The sequence below is a fragment of the Schistocerca serialis genome, chromosome 3 (assembly GCF_023864345.2).
Source record: "Schistocerca serialis cubense isolate TAMUIC-IGC-003099 chromosome 3, iqSchSeri2.2, whole genome shotgun sequence".
Classification (NCBI taxonomy): Eukaryota; Metazoa; Arthropoda; class Insecta; order Orthoptera; family Acrididae; genus Schistocerca; species Schistocerca serialis.
In genome coordinates, this window is record NC_064640.1 from 56,037,175 (window position 1) to 56,064,578 (window position 27,404).

The 27,404-nt window shown below is 37.6% G+C and overlaps 1 protein-coding gene across 1 annotated transcript in view; it reads right to left on the reverse strand.

Moving 5' to 3' along the window:
* The window catches only part of LOC126471524 (ATP-dependent helicase brm-like), a 72,482-nt gene extending 64,007 nt beyond the window's left edge, over window positions 1-8,475 (reverse strand). The window contains exon 1 of the mRNA XM_050099746.1: window positions 8,348-8,475. The gene's annotated coding sequence lies outside the window, so the exon portion shown is untranslated. The remainder of the gene's footprint in view (window positions 1-8,347) is intronic.
* Between the last annotated feature and the right edge of the window lie 18,929 nt (window positions 8,476-27,404).

Genomic DNA, 27,404 nt, shown 5'->3' on the forward strand with positions numbered 1-27,404 from the left:
TAGTATCATTCAGTAAACATTTAATAGCTTTTAATTTTCCACCTAAGCCAATTATACATTCTTTGATATCTAATTAGAGCATTTTTTAATATGCCCTCTTCTCTCTTCATAACAATAAAGTCATTAATTAACGAAAGTAGTGTTACACTGCTGTTTCTATATTTGATGTCTTCACTTCAAAATAACTACTGATAAAATTACTTTGTTAGTTATTTATATGTTCCATAGGCGATTCTTCTATCAAAATGATATAGTGTGAGTCAGTTTACAAGATGCGTGTTTATTATTAGTATTAACATTAATTAACACATCATGTTTTAGTCCTACTCATGCAACTACACTTAAAAAAAGGCTATCCTTTTCAGGCTACCAGTTTTTAAATACACATTTGTCCATAGAATAGGAGTAGTTTTACAGAAGCAATGATTTTATGTTAGATTTAAAACTTGCTTTGCTACCTGGCACACATTTTTAGTTATTTGGCAGATGATATGAAAATTTGCTGTTACTTATTTTACTCTTGTCTGAGCCACTGACACCTTTAATAATGTATTGTATTGTATTGTATATTTATTGGTCCTGTGAATCATGCACTGTACAGATGTACATAATGATATAGGACAAGTCAAATAATTTGCAATCAAGTTTAAAAGAAAAACCATTGTATCTAGTAATATAACTAACATATGGGAATAACATCTCACAAATACACAAATTAATTTTACACGCACACATTTCATACTTTTGGCCTTGATTAAACACACACACACACACACACACACACACACACACACACACACACACACACACACACACACACACACACACACACACGTAATAGACCACATATAATACACAGATAAATCTACATGCACACATTTCTTATTTTGGCCTTAATTGTATAAACTATTTAAGTTTTTCACATATTTACATTGTCGATAAAAATTCATGAACACTATAGTAGAAATTCTGTAGCAAGTAGTCACTCACTGCAGTTTTGAATTTATGCATGCCAGTTATTGCCTTAATTTTTTTAGGTAGTTTGTTATACAGTTTTTTTCCTGCTTGCAAGGGTCCTTTTAGTTTTAGTGTTGTATGTGAAAACTGCATATGTAAATCTTGATTATTCCTTGTATTGTATGAATGGATATTTTGGTTTTTTGGAGCAATCTTGCTATTTTCATCTATGATTTTCCTTATAAACATTATTGTTTCTAGGATATATAGGCATGGTAATGGAAGAATATGAAGCTTTATAAATGAGGGTTTGCATGAAGATCGAGGTGCTGAGCCTTCCATGGCTCTTATAATTCTTTTTTGTGCAATAAAACAGCTTTTGCTGGGTGGTGAATTTCCCCAGCAAATTAAACCACATCTTAGTAGTGATTCTTCTTGGGCATAGTACACATTTTTTATGGCTTGCATTGATGTGCATCCAGCAAGAATTTTTATACTTAAACAAATGGTATTTAATTTGCTACATAGGTGTTGTGTGTTTCTGCCATCTTAGGTCATCTTGGATCCACTGTTTAACACTGTTTTTCTGATTGATAAGAAGTTAAATTTTTTCCTTCTTTGTGCAAGACTTCAACTATTTGGTGTCTGTTTTGTAGATATGGCTTTACCCACTCATCATAGGCTGGGCCTCTGACACCAACATTTTCTAGCTTTCTAAGCAATAGACCATGGTTAATGACGTCAAATGCTTTTGAAAGATTTAGGAATACTGCTGCTGTGTGTTCTTTTTTTATCTAATGCATTTAAAGCTTCATTTAAGAAATCGATAATAGCTGACTCAGTGGATTTACATTTTCGGAAACCATGCTGTGTAGCTGAGAAAAGTTTATTTTTTTCAATGAAATCTACGAGTCTTTTATAAAAGATTTTTTCAATTATTTTAGAAAAAACAGATAGTAGAGAGACTGGCCTATAATTTGTTATATCTGTTTTTTCACCCTTTTTGTACAATGGTTTCACTTAGCTATTTTTAACCTTTCTGGGAAGATTCTCTGAGAAAGCGAACTATTGCATATGTCTACCAGGGCCTAACTACTAATGGTGCACATTTTTTAATGATATGGTCTGGTATGTTGTCAGTACCAGAGGAAAATTTTGATTTTAGCTCCCCAATTGTTTTTAGCATTTCCTGTTCATCTGTTGGGTATAGGAAGAGAGACTTGTTACTAGGGATAGTTTTAATCTGATTTGCAGTGACAGCATATTGAAAGTTTTGCTTCACCAGAATCTCAGCTGCTTCAAAGAAATATGAGTTAAAATTATTTGCTATCTGCTGGGGATCAGATATTACAGAAGTGTTTTCGTTCAGTTTGATATTATGGTATTCTCTCTGTTTTACTCCTGTTTCATGCCTTACAATGTCCCATATGGCTTTCATTTTATTCTGTGCATTTGCTATGAAGGAACTATTTGCCATTCTTTTTGCTTCTTTTATGACCTTAGTTAAAATCTTTTTGTAACTCTTAAACTAGGAATCAAATTCTGGGGATGTGGTGTGCTGTCTAGATATTTCATGAAGTAATCTCTTTTTCTTCGCAGATATTTGTATCCCTGTTGTGACCCATTTTATTTTCAGATCCTTTTTTGTAACTGTCTTTTTATGGAGAGGAAATCAAAGTTCAAAATAATAGCTAAAACTATTTAGGAATTTGTTGAACTTATCATTTGTAATTTTACATTCATAGATGTCTTCCCAAGTTTCTTTACACAGATAGTTAAGGAAATGTTGTATATTCTGATCATTATACTTCCTAGATGTAGTAGTTAGACATTCAGTTGAAATAAATGGTTTTCCTAATCTTATCCTATTTTCTTGGTCTGTGTGGTCCCCAAAGCCTGTATTGTGGATTTGTGTTGAATGTTTCAAGTGCACATTTCGGGACTAGTGTAGCAGGGGACACAACCCGTCGGCTTTGGACAATGACGTCACAAGTCGCCAATCGAGAAGCGATTCTTCTTACTGTTGTAGCTCCCTTCAGTGGCTGATAAGTGTTTTTTGGCTTTTTTTAAAAAAAATCTCACGAGATAGAATAAACAGATCCACTTTATTAAGCAATCAGTAAAAAAACGAAACCGAAACATAACAGCAAAAGCGAAAATGGTAAACTGCTCTCTGGCGACTTGTGACGTCATTGTCCAAAGCCGATGGGTTGTATCCCCTGCTACACTAGACCCCACATTTCTAAATATTTGATCAAGGATTGTGGCTGAAGTTTTTGTGGTGTGTGTTGGTGTTTCTATAGTAGCCTTTAAATTGAAAGTTGCTAAGAGGTTCAGTAAAGCCGTTTTCTGATTGGACTCACTTGCAAAATCAATGTTGAAATCCCCACATATAATTAGTTTTCTATTTTTTTTGTGTAGTCGTGTGTAAGATATTATCAAGGTTCTTTAACATGATGTTAATATTGCCAGTTGGCACCCTGTATAGACAAATTATAGCAATTTTTTTTTTGTCCGTGATTTCGATTCCATTTACCTCAATATCTTTCTCTATGGATAATTTTTCTACATACAGCATACATTTAAAATTTATGATATTTTTAACATAAATGCAACTACCACCATGTTTATACAATTTCCAACAAAAGTAACTACCCAATACAAAATTTGGAATGCATAGCATATGAAGTTTCTCTTTGTCAAGCCAATGTTCAGTAAAACATAATACAGAGGTGTTTTCCATGTCACTTTCCAACAAAATTTGAAATTCGTTTCCTTTGTTGGATAGTGATTGTACATTTTGATGAAATATCGTCAGGTTTGGAGTTAAACTCGAGTTCTGAAACGTACTATCCTTAGTACTTATATTGGAATTTCTGCCTGGAAGATTTTTTGGGCCGACAGAAGTGTCCGATCCCACGCATCGGCTTTCACCCGTGACGTAAGGGTGTTGTCGTGTGTGACGTCATGACGGCGCGGAGTTTGGTTTGAGTGTGGCTGTCTCCAGTTCTGTTTTATCTTATTTTATTTACTTTTCTGATCTGTTTGTTCTATCTCTTGAGATTTTTTTTTAAATTTAAAAACACTTATTACTTATTTTAATTATCTGTTTTCTCCAATTTCTGTTTTAGTTTATTATATTTATCTTTCTGATCTGTTCGTTCTATCCCCTGAGATTTTTTTTAAAAAAAGACAAAAAACACTAATCAGCTACTGAAGCATCTTTATCTTCTATGGATTGCAGGGGTTACGACCCCTGGGGAGGTGGGTGGGTATTCATGCATGGCTGTCTTCACTTACATGCTGTAGCTACGCAAGGCGTCTAAATTTGTTTATATTTAGTTTGCCCCCACCCAAAACACCCCATTTCCCGTGCTTGTCCCGTTAGTGTCATTAGGCTTCTTGTGGAAAGTGTGTGTGTGTTTGTTTCCGCCATATTTGTGACGTCATGGGTCAAATCAGACGGGTGGGATCGGACGCTTCCGTATTTCCGATTTTTTATTTTCAATTTTCACTTTTGACTTTTCATCCCCTCCACACGGTATCAGTTTCCCTTGTTCTTAATGATTTTACGGATGTCTGTAACCATTTTACTGAACCTCATTGAGCCTAGTCTGTTTAAATTCATGCCATCCTTGCTTTTATCTCTAGTGTTGTAGGTATTGACTCCAATTGTTCTTCTCAAATTGTGATGGATTATTTATGACTAACTCCATTAGCAAATACACACATCAAAAAAAGTTTTGCATCACCCCAGTTCCAAGAACTCCTGAAGATAGATGTTGACTGGTTATTGTATCACAGACACAGCCCCTTTGACTGTTCAGAGATGTCACTAAACCTGCCCAAAGATGTAAATAACCATGCATGAACAGCACCTATTAGATGGAGGGGGTACGACAGCCAATCAGTACTCCCAAATACATTACTTTTTCAAATATTCTGGAAAAAGATGTCAGTAAAAAAAAATTGGACAATAATTTATTAAAGTTTTTCTTGTCGCCTTTTTTATGAAGAGGTTAACAATTGTATATCTTAAACTTTCTGGAAAAATTCCAAACCAGTGAAGCTTACATATATCACCAAGGATTGTACTTATTAATTTAGAGCAACTTTTAAGATTAAGCTTATCCATTATGGATATTTTAGACCCCGTGACTGTCGATTAAAGTGATGTACCAACGGGCCATCAAAATGGAAGCAGACAGATGGGCACTAACAGAAAAAAGCTGCCCATATTGTTGCAAGCCAGCACCCAGCATCATCATAGAAGTAGTGATGTAACTTGCAGAAAACCATCTAAAGATGAACCTGAAAAGGTTCGAAAACCAGTTCATGGAATAATAAATAACTATTCAAAAAAGTGACTGGTTGCAGTTTTATGTATTTACAACTTTTAAGAATTCTGTTTGAAATTTCATCATCATATGATATTTTGTTTTTTAAATTTTTTATAATACTATTAATTTCAGTGGAGGGTATTGGTGTCACTTACAGTTACTTAGTTTTGTAGAACATTTTAATATATTCTCCTGTTTCTTCAACTGAACCATTTAATCCTATTTTTGCTGCTACATTCAGAAAGTGATTGTTGAAAATACTTGTAACTTATGAATTATCAATAACAAGTGTCATTTAGTTTAATTGTTATGATATCTTTTACACTCACTGCCTTTCCTGTCTCCCATTGACAAAATCCCACATAGTTTTGATCTTATTATCCCCATTATTAACTTTCCATAAAATATTACAGTATTGATTATTTCATTTTATTTATGTATTTTTTTTTCTGGTAGTATGCAAGTAATATCAGCTCTTTACTTATTCTGGTCTTTATATAATTTCCCTCTTCATCTTACATGCAATTTTAATTCCCTTAGTTATCAATGGCTTACTGGTTTTGTTTTTTAATGCACTTTCTGGATTACTTTTTAGGAAAGCAATTTTTGAATAGTGACATTATGGAATCAATTGAATTTGTCATTAGCATCTCTTTCTGTACATATCTCAACCCATACCACCTCTTTCAACTTGCGCTTAGTAGAACACTGCATCCAGTTCTCACTAGTAAGCCTCACAGCCTGCCTCAGGACCAAGAGTTGCTGTATGATTTATTTCCATTAACTGTGTATCATGATCAGACAGTACATTAACAATTTGGTACACACTGTTTCAGCCTGAGCACCGTCCATAAGAATGTTGTCAGTGTCCTATCTTGTTGCACAAGAGTTGCAAAACTTACCAACAAAATTAGAATAAAGCATCCAAATAATGATTCCACTTCACTTTTCATGGTAGTATTTTTTTAAATATCTCCATTCAAGTCTACACTGAAATCACTACAAACTGTTTCTTGTTGCCTGTCAAGTTGCTGTATAATTCATCTAGATTTCTCATGAAAGCACAGAAAAGTTTTGTAGAGGAGATCTGTAGGTTATAACAATTATCAGGTAAGTATTCTGCAGTAACAACTCGCAAGCACATGCTTTTAGGTTCTAGTCTACACAAAAACTATTTGTTTTAAAATTTTGACACTGTGTCCAACTTTTACGTATGTTCCAACTCCTCCTTTTCCATATGGTAATGATTCCAGTTCAATTTTCCTGCTAGTATCTTTAAATAAATCCCCACTGAAAATTCCACAAACTACTAACTATTTCTTGTTTTATGCCAGGTTGCTACATAATGCATCTAGATTGGTCATGAATACAGTAGCAGAAAAGTTTTCTAGAGGGGATCTGTTGATTGTTACAATTATCAGATTAGTATTCTGCAGAAACAACTCAAAACCACGTGCTTCTATGTTCTGATCTACACAAAAACTATTTGTTTCAATATTTCTGACTGTGTGTGCAACTTTTACACATGTTACAAGTGCTCCTTTTTCCACATTAACTTTGTGGAGTGGTTATTAGAATAACTCACTACCGCTTGACCTCTAGCATCTGATGTCTGTTGTATAATACTGTTAATAACCATTCTGAGCCTTAAAGTGAGTTCACATAGAATCTTCACTGTGTGAGTAAGCCTACAGTTGGTGTATACAAATAAGTATTGGGCCATGACACTCATTTATCTACAAAGCATGCTGTACATATAAATGGTGAAAGATTTCTCTAGAGATTTTGACCTTCTACACAGTCTATGTGGTTAAGGAAAGAGGTTGTAATTTAAATTAGATAAAACACATTCCATTAAATTCTGCACTAAGCATGATGTAATTTTATCAACACAACAACCAGGAGCAATTTTAAACTTGTTGGGTCCTCCCACCAATTTACTTGTTCTCTATTTGCCTCCCACATGGGCCATGTCCTACAGTATCTCTGCCTGTTTGGGAGCCACACTGTATTCTGTCTGTAGTACAGTCCTGTATTAACGCATATTTCGTTATCAGTACTTAGAATTGGTGAGCAATAACGCACACACATTGATCATTATAAATTACCCTTTAAAGTGCCACAAAATTCAGCCCATTAAACGCCCAGCAAGATATGAAAGCTACAGCACCTAACATATAAACATACATTTGGCAGCAAAGTGGGCATTATCACCATGAAACATTTTTTTAGAGAGGAAAAAAAAGCAATCTCTTGCTTTTGTCGAGAACTACACAAGCCGCCCCCCCCCCCCCCCCTCCCAAAGAAAAAAAAAAAGGAACATCACGATTCTGTAGAGATGAACCAAGATTGCTGAGGGTCACTGAAGTGTAGAAATGAATTTTTCGTGCTTGTGTGGACTGCCAATGAGGGCGAGACAATTCATTCCTGAACCTTCCAAGTTACTTTTAGAGCGTGAAACTACCGTATCGATGTGACTACGTAGCTACAAAATGTAAACAGAACACTCATGCCACTATATCTATCAAGGTCTTTGTGATTGTCTCACAGTATTTTAATTAAGAAACTTGAAAGCTGTGGAGTAAGGTACACACAGCTAGTACAGAAATCAAATCTAGGCAAAGGAAAAGAATTTTTTTGAAGATTTATTTGAAACTTGAACAGCTTTTGGGTCAACAACTTTTCCTTTGTCTGCTGCAACTATCTGCTTTCAAAAGAATAAATGGCCTTATTTGTAATAATTGTGAAACTAAAAGCATCACATCACTGAATACGTTATACTTGCTTCGGGTGGTTGTTGTGGTCCCATTTGACTTCGTAAGCACGAAATTAGAGATAATAACAAATACATTCCGTGTATTATTCTATAGCACCGCACAAGTTCTGAAACTAAAAGCGTTGACGTTATGCAGTAAAGGAGTTTGTAAACAAATATATCACTTCCATCGGAATTGAAACGTTGTCTCTTACGAAGTCACACGGCACCACTATTCCGAAATAAACGTCAATGCCTTTATTACAGTTTACATAATCAAAGACAAGTATCTTACTTTTGTTTTTCCACTCACATCAAACTCCTTACGTCTCCGTTCCAATTCAAACTCCAACATCCACTCAACAATACACACAACAAACTAAGCCTATACACAAAGCCAAAGCTACAGTTCTTTCCACAGATGACTTGTGTCTAGGGACAGCAAACGTTGGTGTCGATCGGTTTGCCTCGGTTTTGCAGCTTTTAAGGTGTGTCCAAACGATGCCTCTTTCGTCGTGCGCAATCGCAAACGCACGGGAATAGAAGGGCACGCACACAAATGTGAGCAACAAGCGCATGGACGTTCTCGAGCCCACACTTTACCTCATTGCGCTAGCATACTACCATGAATCTTCTTCTTTGCTTGGGAGCTTGTGTTGCGTTTATTGTGATGAAAAGGCGACAGAAAAAGAAAACGCAAAAGTGGATGTAGATAAAGAAGTATATGAACAACAGAGATACGAGAACTGCAAAGTGATGGCAACCTTTTGTCTGCAGATTTCAGAGGGAGGTCATAACGAGATTTTAGATTTTGTGCTCGGGAAACTGCAGTGATAAGGCTAGCAATAAAATATTGTTGGTTAGCAACTGTCGACTTATAAACTCGTGTGAATGATTTATTCCCCATTTCAAAACAAAGCGTTTCAATTCTATCACATTTGTAACTTGTAATGTAGAATAATTGTAATTTATTACTTGATTATTTTATAATATTCTGGAAAAGCCTAAGCTTGTAATTATTAGCACATTTTGTTCCTATACACATATTACAATTTGTTTCTATTAGCAGCTATAAGTACCGTCCTCATGTACAATAATGACTCATTCCATACCCTCTCTTGCATACTGAATCAACGGAACACGAATAATAAATAAAAGTGAAATACTTAAGGGAGACTCTTAGCCATTATGTCAAGGTTATTTAACTTTTAGTGCGTCATTTGTATGTAATCATAAAATATGAGATGTAGATTAACATCCTCGGACTCGACAAATTTGGGAATATCATAGACGCCAGAATCCACTAGAATGGAGGTGTTATTTTTCAGTTTTGTATTTTTTTGCATTATCAGTGTGCTTCATTTCTACTTTTAGTAGTTTATTGAGGAGCTACACAAACCCAACATTTCTTTCGTCCAGATGTCAGGCTCATCAGTTGTGCTTTTAAATCACCATAGCGTGAATATTCATCCACGTTTTCACATATACTTTTCATACACGAAACTTATAGTATCCTGTATTTGCAATATACGAATACTTTTAATATCTTCTTCTTTATAGAAATATGATCGGAAGCTTTTCATCTAATACATGGCGTTCAGGGCAACACATCTCGAATTTTTATTAAAATGATATTCAGAAGCAGCATTCTATACGACTTTTTTCTCTGTCTGTAATCATCTACAAACTTAAGCGTGCTTCCTTCGAAGTCAGCAGACATTATTGCACATAAATCGCTTCATAGTATAATCTCAACACACTGCACAAACACATACGATCCCAGCTGCCAGTCGTCTGATAAAAAGCGCAAAGGTTAACACCGAAGGCGGGTAGCAGTGCGCATTACGCACGGCCACCATTTTCCAAGAAATGACGCATGCACAAATGCGCATGCGTAGTTGCACTGTTGGAAATTTATACGCATGCACAAAGTTGACCACAAAAAGGCATCGTGTGGACGCATATGTAGCGCTATCTGGTGGCAGACAGCAAACGCTTACAACAGACTCCCGTGCATTGTAATGTTTTTTGTATTCGTCTCATAGCATACATTTTACAGATCATCTGATCGCACAGTACAGGAGATACATCATTTTATAGTTTATGATCTACATAGTTACATATTTTTTTAACACGCATTTTACCAACACAGGTTTATGTTGAACACATTATTAAACTATGTAATAAAATGGAACGTCTACAGCTGTCCTTACGATGTGATTTATTATATGACTACCAGCTTTGGTGCTTCAGTGCACGATCTTCAGGCCTTAACTGACGCTGAGGGAGTTAATTCCATCTGTATACACGATTGATCAGTGGCCAATATCTATGAACTGCTTTTCGCAGACTACCTGTAACAACGACATTGTGTCTCGAACCATCAACTACCAACTGTACTTCCAAACTTTTTTCTATAGTTTAGGAGAGTGAAAATCATTTTAGAAGCTGATAAATGCAGGTTTCTCTGTAACCTGCCTGACCTTACTGTAGACTACATTTCAAGATCATCTTTCCAGACTTGTAATCTCGAATATCTCATACCTTGCTATCCCACAAAATTATGGAAATAATTATGTTGCCACAACGTTCTTTTTGCCATAGACCAAATGTTAGACTTTTCATGCGTGGAATTCATACAAAATTTCATCAAAATCAAAACTGATAAAACAAAAACAAATATTTATTTAAAGGAGCTGATATACAATGTTTCACTTGCTATATGTGCAATTTAAATAACTCGTTTCTGAGACCTTTATAAGTTTATAAATCATATCAAAGAAACATACTATCACCTATTTTATCATGTTTCTCACCATAACAAAATGTTCTTAGACGATTTGCTTCACTTTTTTCACTCACTCTCATTAGCACTGATTATTTTCATTTGCTTTTTATTTATCAGCAAAACACTAATGCTAGTCAGATAGCACAGGCAGTTTTTATTCTAAATTCATACCGATGCACTGAAGTTGTCTTAATATCAATAAACCTGAAGTCCTGAAACACATTGTACCTTACAGGCTGTTCCATCATGCGAAACATCTTTAACAAGAGGATTTTCTATGTCACTACTGCTGAGAGTATTTACTATAGAAACAGTTCGCCCGATTTTCAAAATATTTCAAACACTTGTAAAAAGTACATTGGTGTTGTGTAGATCTTGCTCTAATAATAGACTCATTAAGTTAACTAGCTTTTATCACAAAACCCGGCAGCTGTTACTGATTCTCCATCCCAGTCCAGTGCGTTAACAGATACTTTTCCATCTGCAGGCTTATGAAGTATAATTACAGTAGTCTCTGTACTATTGGCAAATACAGTCCGCTGAAAGGGATGTTACATAACAACATATAGCTACTCGTAAACTGCAGTAATTGGATATAAACTTTTAGATAGAACTACATGAAGCTTCACTACTTAAAGATCAAATTCAGCTCTATATTAATGAAGGGAACCAATGTCCATGATATTTATGTAGACATCGGCAATAAACACAGGGTTCAAACCAATCTACCTGGGCAGTCCTCTACATTCAGAAACTTATAGAATTAGTCATTTAAGATAATAAGAACTGGAATACTTTTCTCGTGAAAAAGTACTTGTACTTTGGAAAGAATATAAATTTAAGTATGTTTTTAGTTGTGGGGTATATTCGAGGGCTTTTTTCTTTTCTTTTTAGAGTGAACTATGGGTCCTACACACTGCACAAGCAGCTCTGGCACTTCGGAACATTGCGACAACTTACATGAGATTACAATTACTGTAATGAAACTTGGCGTGTAACGAGAATCCAAAAGGAAACAATCAAAAGGATGCCTCGAGTGCATTTCTACATTGTTAGTATCCCCAGGAGATACGATCTGATGGAAAACTCGTGCGTAAACATCGAGATTTTTACAGCAAACAGGCTGTTTGAGAAAATATGTAGAGGTTTCCAGAATACGACTTTCGCAGAGATAAACAGTGTTCACAGAGAGCACTTCACAAGACATGGTCTCCACATGAACGTAAAAGGGAAAAAGATTATTAGTGCCGAAATACTTAAATTTATTAATGAGTCATCTGTAATGGAAGTGTCTCCAATCCCAATTCCGCCAAAACAAGAGTTGTCTGTAACAGTGGAACCATCATTATCTGCAGTACAGCTACTACAAACACCAGTAGCAGCAGCAAAGACTCAGATATTCTCAGCAGCAGTGTCAGATAAACCAATAGCAGCAGAATCATTACAATCATCAGCAGAGCTGTCGTCATCAGCAACAGCATCCAGAACAGCAGACCCCATAATACTACCTCAAGACAATGAAAATTCATGTGAGGAAAACATACAAGGGTCATTAGCCGCAGCAGCTAACAAAGAAGGGCAGTCACCAAGTCGGAGAGCACAGGAGCCACCAGCAACAGCAACCACACAGAAGAGGTACCTGAGGTCTGGGAGATCAACAGCAGAAGCATCTTCCAATCAAGACAGCTGCCTGAGAACTAGGAGACCTGCTACACTAAGTGAGGATTTTTTATTGTACCGAGTAAGCAGAAAGAGAACATGGAAAAAGATGTAAGTAAAGCTGTCCATCTTAAATACCAGTGTGACAATAGTGAGAGGAATATAAACACCGGACAAAGATACGATCCAGGTTTAATGACACAAACTGAAAAAAATCACTGCATAGTACCAGAAGCAAAGGGAGCAAGTGAAGTGCTTAGTACATTACAGGAAGGGGAACTACTACATTTAAAGCCAACTGTTAGAATACTTCACCAAAATGTTCAATACATAAACAATAAAACAAAGGAACTAGAGGTAATATTACAGGAGTATAGGCCAAACATTCTAGTAGTTACAGAACATGGGCTAAAAGAAAATCACATAGGAATGTACAACTTGAAGAATTATGTGAAAGTAGCCAGTTTTTGCAGAACTTCCTATAAAGGTGGTGTGGTTGCCATTTTTTCTAACTATAAATCAACTAAAGCCGTAAATACAACAAAATATACTATAGAATTGAGCTTTGAAGCTACAGCACTGGAAACTAAAATTGCTGGGAATTTATGTTGCGTTTTAGGTTTGTATCGATCACCAAATGGTGTAATTAAAACCTTCTTCGAACAGCTGGAAGATATAATCCAACACCTCTCAAAATCATATGCTTATTTGATCATTATAGGAGATCTGTACATAGACACGAGTAAAAATACAGACAATACTAAGACCCTACTGGACTTATTGTGCATATACAACCTAAAAATACAAATAGATAAACCAACCAGAGTAACAAAGCATAGTGAAACTATAATTGATCATGTAATAACAAATATTCCTACATGCTATTGTGACACACTGGTAATAAACTCCACATTAGCAGACCATTTTGCAATCATGATAGACATAAATATAAAGACTAGTGATTCAGTGCAGAAGATATGGGAGATGAGAAGACAGACGTACCCACATAACATAAATCTGCTAAAAAAGATATTAGAGTCAGAAAACTGGGAAACAATATGTGCAGCTAAAGATGCAAACACCAAATGGAACCAGTTTTTTTCTTTATTCAATTATTATTATGATGTTACATGTCCTGTTAGTAAAAGACTTGCCAAACAGCAACAAAAAAAGAAAAGCAGGGTGACTGGAGAAGTAATCCATGCCAGAAATAATCTGAGAGTGTATTATGACCTCTCCAAACAAAAAAATACTGAGGCCTAGAACACACTGTACAAAATAGAAAAGAAAGAGTACTGTAGTTTTATCAGAGAAACTAAAGCATCATTCATCAGGATGTCTATAGATAAGGGAAAGAACTACTCAAAAGGTTTGTGGTCTTTCATTAATGAAGAGAGAGGAAAAGTAACAAATCGGGCAGAGGACATCTGCCCACTGATGAGTGGGAAAAGCAACGCAAACTCTCTAGAAATAGCCAATACTTTTAACAGATATTATATTACTGTAGCAGACGAATTAATAAGACAAAATAAAACAAATGCAGTAAGTAAATTGTTAAACCCCCACATACAAATCATACTATGGTTTTCATACCTACAACAGATACAGAAGTGTCAAACCTAATAAAACAACTTAAAATTAAACATTCATCTGGCTTGGATGATGTCACATCACATCTCATAAAGGAATGCAGAGAATGTATATTAAAACCATTGACACACATGCTGAATGCTGCGATAGAAGAAGGTATATTTCCGGATTCACTGAAAGTAAGTAAAGTGAAGCCAATATTTAAGAAAGGGAACAGGGATGAATTAGGAAATTACAGGCCAATATCATTCATCTCAACATTTGCTAAAATCTATGAAAGGATAATAAACAATAGAATTGTAAGTTTTATAACAAAGTACAGTATACTGCATTCACCACAACATGGATCAGAGAAGGGAAGTCAACAAAAGCAGCATCAACAGTTATAATTGAGCAATTTCTTAATTTACTTGACAGGCAACAAAAGACTTGTGGGATTTTTATGGACCTATCTAAGGCATTTGATTGTGTGAACCACTGAAAATTGATGATGAAATTATATGAAATTATATTAGTATGGAATTAGAGGAAAATGCTATGACATACTTAACTCATACATTACAAATAGGAAACAATGCACAGAAATCAGACATACTAGTGGGGGAAATATAACAAACTACAGATCAGAATTACAAACAGTTAAACATGGTGTGCCGCAAGGGTCTGTGCTTGGGCCAATTCTATTTATACACTACGTAAATGACTTCCCCAGCTATATAAATCGGAAACTTATAATGCATGCTGATGACACAACAATCATTTGCACAGCTGACACAAAGGAGGAGCTTGAGAAGGAAGCACTCCTGAATATCGAAAATGCAAATAAATATTTAACACAAAACAACCTGTTTATGAATCAGTCTAAAACAATGAATGTAGTATTTCAGACCAAGCATGGTGAAAATTATAATATTAATGTTAATATAAATGGAAAGACTATTAAAGAAGTAACCAGCACAAATTTTCTAGGAACTATAATAGACAAACATTTGGTATGGGGGAAGCACATAGATGCACTGTGTAAAAAGATAAACAAACAGATCTTCATCATGCATAAAACAGCTAAGACTGTGGATGATAAAGTCCTCAGATCAATGTATTATGGACTTGTCTTCCCACATTTGTCTTATTCAGTTCATATATGGGGAAGTGCACAAGCTGGCTACCTAAAAAGAATATTCACAATTCAGAAAAGGGCAGTGAGATTCATTGCAAAAATTCCACTGAGACAGACCTGTAGGCAAGCTTTTGTACACTATAATATTATGACAGTATATTCACTGTACATATACCAAAGCATAATGGCGGTAAGGTCAAGTGATAAACACCTCCTAAATAAAGATGTACACAAACACGGTACAAGAGGAAATGAAAATTAGTACATGATAAACAGAAATCTAAAACTGTCTATGACTGCCCCAGAAGAAGCAGGCAAAAGGTTTTTTTAATAAACTCCCCAAAATCATTAAAAAAGAAACAGACCTAAATTGTTTTAAAAATCATTTGAAACTATATCTCACAGAGAAATGTATATACAGTTTGGGTGAATACTAAGATGGTGTTTAAATATGTTATATCATTACTGAAATGTACATTTAAAAATTATCTTTTCTGTAAGTTGTTTGGATTTGTGTGTACATGTAATGTGAAACTTGTAATACCTTTTGTATGCTTATGGACTATTTCTGCTTAATTATTTGTTTCATTTATATATAGTGAAATCAAGTTTGATGTTAATAGCCTATTGTATGACACACCCAGTACTCTCAGTTGTATTTTCTGCTGGAGTCCATGGGCAAAGAATAAATAAATAAATAAATAAAAACAAACTTCGGTAATTAAGAATTTTGAATTTCACATGGAATGAATCAAACAGTTCTTTGTCCTGAAGGCAAATGTAAGCTTCCACTGTCTGTCACCAGGATGTGCTATGACTTGCATACCCGATGCCAGCTAAGCATAACTGTTCTACTCACTCGATCGGCACAAAGATTTGCTGTCCCTAGACGCAAGTCCGCAAAAGTGACTGCAACAATGAGGTTAGCATGGAGGTATACTTCCATCTTCATTGAGGTTAGAATCTACCCTCATTGGGTTACAGCCAGCATGCACAATTTTGGGTTTCAGTGTAACATCGATAATATTGTCATGATATTGCCAATAATAGACTTACACAGTAAGATGTTGATGAAAAATCCGTAATTAGACCTGCATGGTAATAAGAGTACTGTGATGGTGTGAACCATCAGCATCAGTCACTTCAACGTACTGCAGCAGCAGTGAAGATTTTTTATGGACTACCATGTCCCGGTCGGTGCCACCAAAATTGTAAACACACGAACGTTAAACTCTTCACCTGTCTCTGTGACAGGATAATTTTAATTGTGCATCTGACTGTGCAATTAATCAGAAAGAAAATAGATGAAAGAGATGTATGTCTAAGCTCAAAGCCATGCCGTGTTTTCATGTGTATACGAATATTGGCTCATATCTGCTGAGAGTGGTTTGTCTATTCCATAATGGCTTATCTATATTTACTGCACCCCAATCTCTTATATTAATCAGTTTATTGATCAAATGGAGACTCTAAATAAGTAACTACTAGAAAAAATACAGGCACCACAAGATAACATTCATGGTAATATTCATATTAACATAACATACAAATCACAACTGTCACCCATTCACCCATTTCCACAACCTGCTAAGATCCAACAACTTGTATTATGTAAATGACAAGTCAACTTGATTTGATGCATGCCTGGATGACACAGTCACCAACTTGATGATACGCTTTTTAATTAAGGTCTCTGAGGTAGAGCCAACCCAAAATGTATATTAAAATAAATTTCTCACGGAATTAGCATCCTTTCCATGAGGATTTAAATAATGCTGATCAATGTTTGTGGAACTGCTGGCACACGATATTTTTCGAACAGGTAGTAGCTAGAAATAAGGCTGCACCTCGAAATTCCTCTTAAGGTTGCGTAGTAGAGGTTTGGGGAAGGGGGGGGGGTCGCTTCCTCAGAGTACAGCTCTTACGGGCATTCAGAAGGTTCTAATGTTTCAGCCTAATGGTATTCACCAACTGGCACACAATTTTCACATCCCATTGCTTGCATCAAAAGGGAATGAACAGAGTTAGTAGTAGTAGTAGTAGTAGTAGCTTTATTCATCCATAGGTCTCTTTTTACAAGAATATAGGACATGTCAAAGTATTTACAAGTTTAGATCAGCTTAAAATAAGGTAATTCATATACACATATATTTACTGACTTCTAGTTAGAGACAATCATTAGATTTACTCTGGGCATACAATACTTTATTTTTACAAATAACTTATTAAATAATGTAATGCCACACTTTTCACTCGTATCTCACTATCAGTCACTGCACACTATACACACATTGTTTCATAACACTTCACTCACTACACACACAAACACACATCCACACACAAGCACACACACCTAAGACAGAAAGTGGTGAACTCTGGGCCATTTCCTGTACCGCAACTTCCCATTTGCAATCCTGAAAAAAATTGAGTCAGCATCCCTCCATAATGAGTGAGATGTTGAGCTCAGAAAGAGGAAGAGGAGTTAGTATTGTCCTATGCATAGCTTAGGGGTAAGCATTTATAGAAAGGAAAAAAAGAAAGAAAAAACATAAACTGAAGGTGTTATGTGGAATGTTAGATGTTTTATAATCATTATTTTTATCATTTATTTGTATAACGTTTTTTTACCAAACCCCCACTCTGTTTTGTCTGAGTATTCTTTCAATTGATAAAATGTATTGCATAACAGGTACTTTTTAGCTGACTTTTTAAATAAGTGTATTTTTGCAATTTCTTTACTCTCTTTTAGTAATTTATTGTATAGTTTTATTTCTTGGTAGAAAAAGCTGTTTTGAGATTTAAGTTTATTTTTTTTTGTGGTAAATGTAAAATGGTTCAAATGGCTCTGAGCACTATGGGACTTAACTGCTGAGGTCATCAGACCCCTAGAACTTAGAACTACTTAAACCTAACTAACCTAAGGGTATCACACACATCCATGCCTGAGGCAGGATTCGAACCTGCAACATAGCGGTCGCTCGGTTCCAGACTGTAGTGCCTAGAACCGCTCGGCCACTCTGGCTGGCGTGGTAAATGTAAGTTGAGTCTATCTCTTGTTGCAAGGTCATGGACAGTGTTGTTTCTGCAGTAATTACCGATGTTATTTTTGATTTGTACTACTGACTGGTAAATGTGTTAACATGGAGCAGCTAAAATCCCCATTCATTGTTTTGAACAGATCTTTACAATGAGCTCGAGTAGTATTTTTAGTTATTATTCTAATGGCTCTTTTCTGGAGTTTGAAAATTGTGTCCATATTTTGTGCATTTGTTCCCCAAAAAAGAACGCCATAGCTAAGAATTGAGTGTACATATGAATAATATGTAACTAAAACACACTGCATGTTACACACTGAAAATCGGATTCTAAGGGCATAAAATGTGATGACATTCTGTTTGCAAATACCTTTGTGTGTTCACTCCACTTCAATTGAGAATCAATATTCATTCCTAGAAATTTTGCATTTGTTACACACTCTATATAGAGGTGCAATCTACATTTAATTTAACATTGTCATTTTTCCTCTTCTAACTGAAATTCATGGCATTAGTTTTCTTTATGTTCAGTGTCACTTTATTGCTTATTGACCAATGATAAACTTTCTTCAGAGTTTCATTAACTTTCTCTGCAAGGAGTTGTCTTGTTTTCTCATGACTATAATATTTCTGTCATCATCGAAGAGAATTTTTGCACCATGAGTAACACTACTGGGAAAGTCATTGATGTATATTAGGAACATTATTGGTCCTAATATACTACCTTGCAGAATCTCTATATTAACGTATTTTGGTTCTGATAAGTGTTTTACTAAATGTTTGGATATATTTGAAGTATGTGTTATCTCTACTCTTTGTACCCTATCTGTTAGGTATGATCGAAACCAGTCATTAGCTACCCCTCTTATTCGTAATGCTTCTAATTTATTGTCATCAACTGTATCAAACGCCTTAGAAAGCTCCAAAAATATGCCTGTGACACACTCATCTTTATCAAGAGCATCAAGTACAACTTTTGTCAATTCTACTATGGTTGACTCCGTATTTTTGTCACTTTGGTAACCAAACTGTGATTCGCTTAAAAGATTGTATTTATTCAGGTAATTCATTAATCTGTCTTTCATAACTGATTCTATAATTTTTGAGAATGCTGGCAGCAGGGAAATTGGCCAGTACTTTTCTATGTCTTCTGCATTGCCTTCCTTAAGCAAATGTACAACTCTTGCCTGTTTTAACTGCTCTGGAAATGTCCCTGATGTGAAGGATTCATTTATTATATTTGTTAAGGGGCCTTGTATAATCCCTATTCATTGTTTCAGTACACACATTGGTACTTCATCTAAGCCTACTGACTTTTTATTTTTTGAACAGTTTTATTGACTTCATCCCCTGTGGTTGGAACTAACATCATTGTATTTTGTGCAACATTATTTACAGGTATTATATTTGTTTTGGGGTATTTTTGTTGTAACTTCTCTGCAATACTTGAAAACTGTTTGTTTACATAGTTTGCTAAGTGTTGTGGATTAATTATTAACTTATCTCCCTCCCTTAGCAGTATGTTATTCTGCATTTGTTTGCCTTGCCCCGTTTCCTTTTTTATAACATCCCAGACTGCTTTGCTTTTATTCTCTGCATTATATATTATTTTGTCATTAAATGACTTTTTTGCAGCACTCAGCACCTTCCTATAGATCTTTTTGTATCTATGATAGAAATTTAAGAATTCTGGATCATTGCGAATCTTTCTCATGGAACTGAGGTGTATAAGTGTTTAGGAGGACTTCTTAATACTTGTTACCCATTTGTTTTTGTGAGATGTTAATACAGACATGCTTACTTTTGGAAATGCATTTTCTAAGTTCAATTTAAAAAATGCAGAGAATTTAGAGAATTTCATATTCACATTTGTTTCCTAATACAATTCATCCAGCTTTGTTTTTCTAGTTCTTTTGAAAAATCTTATATTTTGATTTCTGATAGCTGTCGTTTGTAGGCTTCCAGTTTAGGGAATGATTCGATGCCTGATTTTACTGTTGTTATTCGACAGAGATGGTCTGATAGTCCAAGATCTTTTACAGCTACATCACATTTTTCCCTGTCCATATTTGTGGCCACATGGTCAATTATTGATGCAGTCATTGTAATAACCTTTGTTGTACTTTTGACTAATAGAGACATGCCAAAACTTTGAAGGATATTTATGAAGGCGCTACTAGATTCGTTTATGATATTAGTGTTGATGTTAATGTTCCCACACAAAATTATGTTGACCTTTGAACTTGAGACTTTATCTAGAACCTCTGTTACTTTACTGAAAAAAGTGTCCACACTCCCACTGGGAGATCTACACACACACAAAATGATTAATTTCTTGGTGATATCAAGCCCTGTTAATTCAATACCTGTTAATTGAAAGTGTTTGTCTTTACTTACTGTACTGAGGTCATGCCTTGATTTGAACTGTGTTCCTTTTCTGATATAAATTCATGATCCTCCACCCTTGAAGTTGTTCTGCAGCAAGAGTTTGCCTTTTGAAACTATGATAATACTACATGTTGGATTTCTGTATCTCTACACCTGTGCCCAGTAATACAAACTACTGTGCAGTTCAAAGATTGGAGCACAACTTCTGATAGTTGTATTTCTTTTACTGATTGCATCTTTAGATGGAGGATTGTTAACTCTGTGAAATACCCAACGTTACTCTTTCCAATGGTTTGCTTTTCTTTGTGACATCTGCTATATGTGATATTTAAAGTGTTAAAATCTGTTTTGTGAGTGATTGTTTCAGTATTTTTTAAACTGCTGGAGATACTCTTTATGCAGGGGAACCTGTTGTCTGGATTTATCCTAAAAAAGACCTATTTTTCCTACCTATGACAACAGGTGTTTGACGATGTGTGGCCCGAGATCCACCCCTATTCTTTCATGAATCAGCTCTACCAATCTTCCCTTGCCAGTCCTGTTTAGGTGTAGGCCATGCCTAGAGAAACCCCATCTGTTGATAGTCCTGACGGGCACCAGAGAAACATGCGCAAAGTTGGCTGTCCTCAGAGCCATCCCTAACCCCCCATTGATTTACCTCACAGCTCCATCAAGGTGTGGTCGATCATGACGCCGGAACGACTCAACAAAGTGTACGTTGGTGCCATGAGTCAGGGAAGCTACCTTGTCCAGGTCACCACCTATGTCATATGCCCCATCCCTGTCCAAACTGTTTCCCACCCCACCCACTATCACTACATGGTCCTCTTTTGTAAAATTCTTACTTAAATACCCTAGGTCCTCTATCACATAACTTAGCCCTGCATTTGGCTTGAAGATACTGGTGGCCTGGTACGCTACCCCTAAACTTTCCTTCCGTGTGTTTTTGCTTTTAGGAAGCTTTAATTGTCGAGTGCTATTAATAGTGTTCCATAGATTTCGTGTTTGTTTTGAATACAGTCGAGAGAGTCCCTTTAGTCAGCCACAGTGCCAGTAGTGTCAGTGTCGTCCTAACCGCCGTCTGCTTCACGTCTGCTGTGAAGCGAGCTACCTTAATTTAAGTATTAACTGTATTTTTCTTACTTTTCACTTCTTCTTCCGTGTGTTTTTGCTTTTAGGAAGCTTTAATTGTCGAGTGCTATTAATAGTGTTCCATAGATTTCGTGTTTGTTTTGAATACAGTCAGAGAGAGTCCCTTTAGTCAGCCATAGTGCCAGTAGTGTCACTATCGTCCTAACCGCCGTCTGCTTCACGTCTGCTGTGCAGCGAGCTACCTTAATTTAAGTATTATCTGTATTTTTCTTACTTGTCACTTCTTCTTCCGTGTGTTTTTGCTTTTAGGAAGCTTTAATTGCCGAGTGCTATTAATAGTGTTCCATAGATTTCGTGTTTGTTTTGAATACTGTCAGAGAGGGTCCCTTTAGTCAACCATTGTGCCAGTAGTGCTAGTATTTGTTTTCAATACAGTCCACAGACAGGTAGTGCTATTTTCATTGTTTTCTACAAGAAGTGGCTAGCAATCGCAGTTTAGTCAATAATCAGCCGCCTTTAGTGAATTAGCAGTCTAGTTAAAAGTTGATTAACTCTCTTCAGTAAATTGATTCCTTAGGATGGATAGGATGTGTGACTGATGTGTACGAACGCAGGAGGAGCTGGCTCGCGAACAGCTGAACGTGTTGATGGCCGTGGGCAGCCGTCTTCAGGCTGCTGCCTCGGAGTATTGCGGCAGTGGGGAGTCTGTTGCGTCGCAAGGTACACCCCAGGTGTTACATGCTTCACCCACTGTCCCTGCTGTCGAGACATCTTCGCGGGTGCCGGGCGCGGTTGGGCCACCCTCTCCCCAAGGGGAATGGCGGGTTCAGCGGCGTTCGCGGCGCACGAGGCGGAGGGTAAATGTGGAGGCTGGCCGTGTGGCATCGCCCGCTCTGCCTGTGAGTGGACATATGGCTGCTCCTTCAGCAAGGTCCGAGCAGGCACACGGGGGGAGGGGTTTATTAGTTATTGGGAGCTCCAACGTTAGGCGGGTGATGGAGCCCCTTAGGGAAATAGCGGAAAGGTCGAGGAAGAAGGCCAGTGTTCACTCTGTCTGCTTGCTGAGGGGTCTCATCCGAGATGTGGAGGAGGCCCTACCGGGTGCACCCGACTGCAAATTGTTGCTCATGTCGGCACCAATGACTCCCGCCGTCTGGGTTCAGAGGTCATCCTCAGTTCGTACAGGCGGTTGACGGAATTGGTGAAGGCGGAAAGCCTCGCTCGCGGGGTGGAATCAGTGTTGTGGGTTGGTTGTACAACTGGGCCGAGTACTAGAAAGTCTCTCTAGACTTGCCGTGTGGCGGCGCTCAGTCTGCAATCACTGATAGTGGCGACACGCGGGTCCGACGTATACTACCGGACCGCGGCCGATTTAAAGGCTACCACCTAGCAAGCGTGGTGTCTGGCGGTGACACCACAATCAGAGCTAACTATTTGTAGTATCGTTCCCAGAACCAATCGCAGTCCTCTGGTTTGGAGCCGAGTGGAAGGCTTAAACTAGAGGCTCAGATTATTCTGCGGAGATCTGGGGTGCAAATTTCTCGACCTCCGCTGTCGGGTGGAGAAATGTAGGGTCCCCCTGAATAGGTCAGGCGTGCACTACACGCCGAAAGCGGCTACAAGGGTAGCGGAGTACGTGTGGACTGCACATGGGGGTTTTTTAGGTTAGAGAATTCCCTCCCTAGGCCCGACAAGACGCCTCCTGAGACGCGGCAAGGTAGGAGTAGGCAAAATGCAACAGAGAATAACAATATTAATGTGCTAATAGTAAACTGCAGGAGCGTCTATAGAAAGGTCCCAGAACTGCTCTCATTAATCAACGGTCACAACGCCCATATAGTACTAGGGACAGAAAGTTGGCTGAAACCAGACGTAAACAGTAATGAAATCCTAAACTCAGATTGGAATGTACACCGCAGAGACAGGCTGGACAGTGAAGGGGGAGGCGTGTTTATAGCGATAAGAAGTGCAATAGTATCGAAGGAATTTGACGGAGATTCGAAATGTGAAATGATATGGGTGAAGGTCATGGTTAAAGCAGGCTCAGACATGGTAATTGGATGTCTCTATAGGCCCCCTGGCTCAGCAGCTGTTGTGGCTGAGCACCTGAAGGATAATGTGGAAAATATTTCGAGTAGATTTCCCCAACATGTTATACTTCTGGGTGGAGATTTTAATTTGCCGGATATAGACTGGGAGACTCAAACGTTCATAACGGGTGACAGGGACAAAGAATCCAGTGAAATTTTTTTAAGTGCTTTATCTGAAAACTACTTTGAGCAGTTAAACAGAGAACCGACTCGTGGCGATAACATATTAGACCTTCTGGTGACAAACATACCCGAACTATTTGAAACAGTTAACGCAGAACAGGGAATCAGCGATCATAAAGCGGTTACGGCATCGATGATTTCAGCTGTAAATACAAATAATAAAAAAGGTAGGAAGATTTTTCTGTTTAGCAAAAGTGACAAAAAGCAGATTACAGAGTACCTGACGGCTCAACACAAAAGTTTTGTCTCAAGTACAGATAGTGTTGAGGATCAGTGGACAAAGTTCAAAACCATGGTACAATATGCGTTAGAAGAGTATGTGCCAAGCAAGATCGTAAGAGATGGAAAAGAGCCACCGTGGTACAACAACCGAGTTAGAAAACTGCTGCGGAAGCAATGGGAACTTCGAGCAAACATAAACATAGCCAAAGCCTTGCAGATAAACAAAAATTACGCGAAGCGAAATGTAGTGTGAGGTGGAATATGCGAGAGGCGTTCAATGAATTCGAAAGTAAAGTTCTATGTACTGACTTGGAAGAAAATCCTAAGAAATTTTGGTATTATGTCAAAGCGGTAGGTGGATCAAAACAAAATGTCCAGACACTCTGTGACCAAAATGGTACTGAAACTGAGGATGACAGACTAAAGGCCGAAATACTAAATGTCTTTTTCCAAAGCTGTTTCACAGAGGAAGACTGCACTGTAGTTCCTTCTCTAGATTGTCGCACAGATGACAAAATGGTAGATATAGAAATAGACGACAGAGGGATAGAGAAACAATTAAAATCACTCAAAAGAGGAAAGGCCGCAGGACCTGATGGGATACCAGTTCGATTTTACACAGAGTACGCAAAGGAACTTGCCCCCCTTATTGCAGCGGTGTACCGTAGGTCTCTAGAAGAGCGTAGCGTTCCAAAGGATTGGAAAAGGGCACAGGTCATCCCCGTTTTCAAGAAGGGACGTCGAACAGATGTGCAGAACTATGGACCTATATCTCTAACGTCGATCAGTTGTAGAATTTTGGAACACGTATTATGTTCGAGTATAATGACTTTTCTGGAGACTAGAAATCTACTCTGTAGGAATCAGCATGGGTTTCGAAAAAGACGGTCGTGTGAAACCCAGCTCGCGCTATTCGTCCACGAGACTCAGAGGGCCATAGACACGGGTTCACAGGTAGATGCCGTGTTTCTTGACTTCCGCAAGGCGTTCGATACAGTTTCCCACAGTCGTTTAATGAACAAAGTAAGAGCATATGGACTATCAGACCAATTGTGTGATTGGATTGAGGAGTTCCTGGATAACAGAACACAGTATGTCATTCTCAATGGAGAGAAGTCTTCCGAAGTAAGAGCGATTTCAGGTGTGCCGCAGGGGAGTGTCATAGGACCATTGCTGTTCACAATATACATAAATGACCTGGTGGATGACATCGGAAGTTCACTGAGGCTTTTTGCAGATGATGCTGTGGTGTATCGAGAGGTTGTAACAATGGAAAATTGTACTGAAATACAGGAGGATCTGCAGCTAATTGATGCATGGTGCAGGGAATGGCAATTGAATCTCAATGTAGACAAGTGTAATGTGCTGCGAATACATAGAAAGATAGATCCCCTATCATTTAGCTACAAAATAGCAAGTCAGCAACTGGAAGCAGTTAATTCCATAAATTATGTGGGAGTACGCACTAGGAGTGATTTAAAATGGAATTATCATATAAAGTTGATCGTCGGTAAAGCAGATGCCAGACTGAGATTCATTGGAAGAATCCTAAGGAAATGCAATCCGAAAACAAAGGAAGTAGGTTACAGTACGCTTGTTAGCCCACTGCTTGAATACTGCTCAGCAGTGTGGGATCCGTACCAGATAGGGTTGATAGAAGAGATAGAGAAGATCCAACGGAGAGCAGCGCGCTTTTTTACAGGATCATTTAGTAATCGCGAAAGCGTTACGGAGATGATAGATAAACTCCAGTGGAAGACTGCAAGAGAGACGCTCAGTAGCTCGGTACGGGCTTTTGTTAAAGTTTCGAGAACATACCTTCACCGAAGAGTCAAGCAGTATATTGCTCCCGCCTAGGTATATCTCGCGAAGAGACCATGAGGATAAAATCAGAGAGATTAGAGCCCACACAGAAGCATACCGACAATCCTTCTTTCCACGAACAATACGAGACTGGAATAGAAGGGAGAACCGATAGAGGTACTCAGGGTACCCTCCGCCACACACCGTCAGGTGGCTTGCGGAGTATGGATGTAGATGTAGATGTAGAACTGAGGGCCTGCACCTCGCCCATGGCTGCTACCTAGCAGTAGCACTTTCTTCTTTCTAAGACTTTGTACATTCCTAGGCTTCTTGGCCTCGGTTGAAGTGCACTGCACGTTTTCTGTCCCTCATTCTACCTGAGGCTCTTCTCCACTTAGCTCTGGCAGTGGTAGATACCTGTTTTTGGTGTTGATGATAAAACTGTCAGATCGCGTTCTCTTTCTTCCTAAACTCCTACCACTGAAACTTTGCTATCGAATCCCTCTCCATATATATCTCTTTATGTTTTGATGCGTCATTAATCGATTTTTAGTATTCTTGTTTTGATAGCTTTTTAGAGAGTTTTATTTTGTTTCTGCCACTGGCTATTCTATCTACCGTTGGAATTAGTTTGCAAATCTCTCGCCAGAGTGTACTAACGTACGGTCTCTAAAGTATCACTACTTAGCGAGAGTTTCACGAGTGATTTGAGAAAAGAGCGTGCGATATACACCCCTACGCGGAATAGGTCCCGGTACTTTGGTTTCCTTGCTAGCTGACCGCGGGTTTCGTGCGTTGTTAGCAAGTTTAATGAGTTTTGCTTTCTTGTTAATAACAGCAGCATACCACGAGTTCGAAAACAACGCAATATGAATTCAGTGCGCAATTTATCAGGTATTGTTGTTAGGAAGAAAGTGAAGGAACTTGGTGCGCCCAGACCCGATGTAAACATGAATCCAGAACAAAAACGGTGTAAATACAGGCAATGATATAGACACAATTTTAGCAGACCAATGTACAATATAATTGAGTGGTTGTGTGTGCTATACCACTTAAAGAACATATTTTTGTAATACACAAGTATAAAAACGACAAATACTGTGTGTAAATTATCATAGCAGTTGCTCAGGTTCTCCATGTCAGCCAGTCGCAGCACATGATCTGTGACATCATGGAATCATATTGTTTTGTCACGCCACGAATTTAGGGCACAAAAGATTGAAGTCTGAAAATACCAAAAACATTAAGCACACGGCGAAGCTAACATACACTGCATTAAAGATCTCTCCAAAAAGGCGTCTTTTAGTACGATTTTTTTGTGGTAATCTGTCAGGAAACGTGGCGTTGGGGGGGAAATAAGCTACCTATACATATTATCTTGGCGT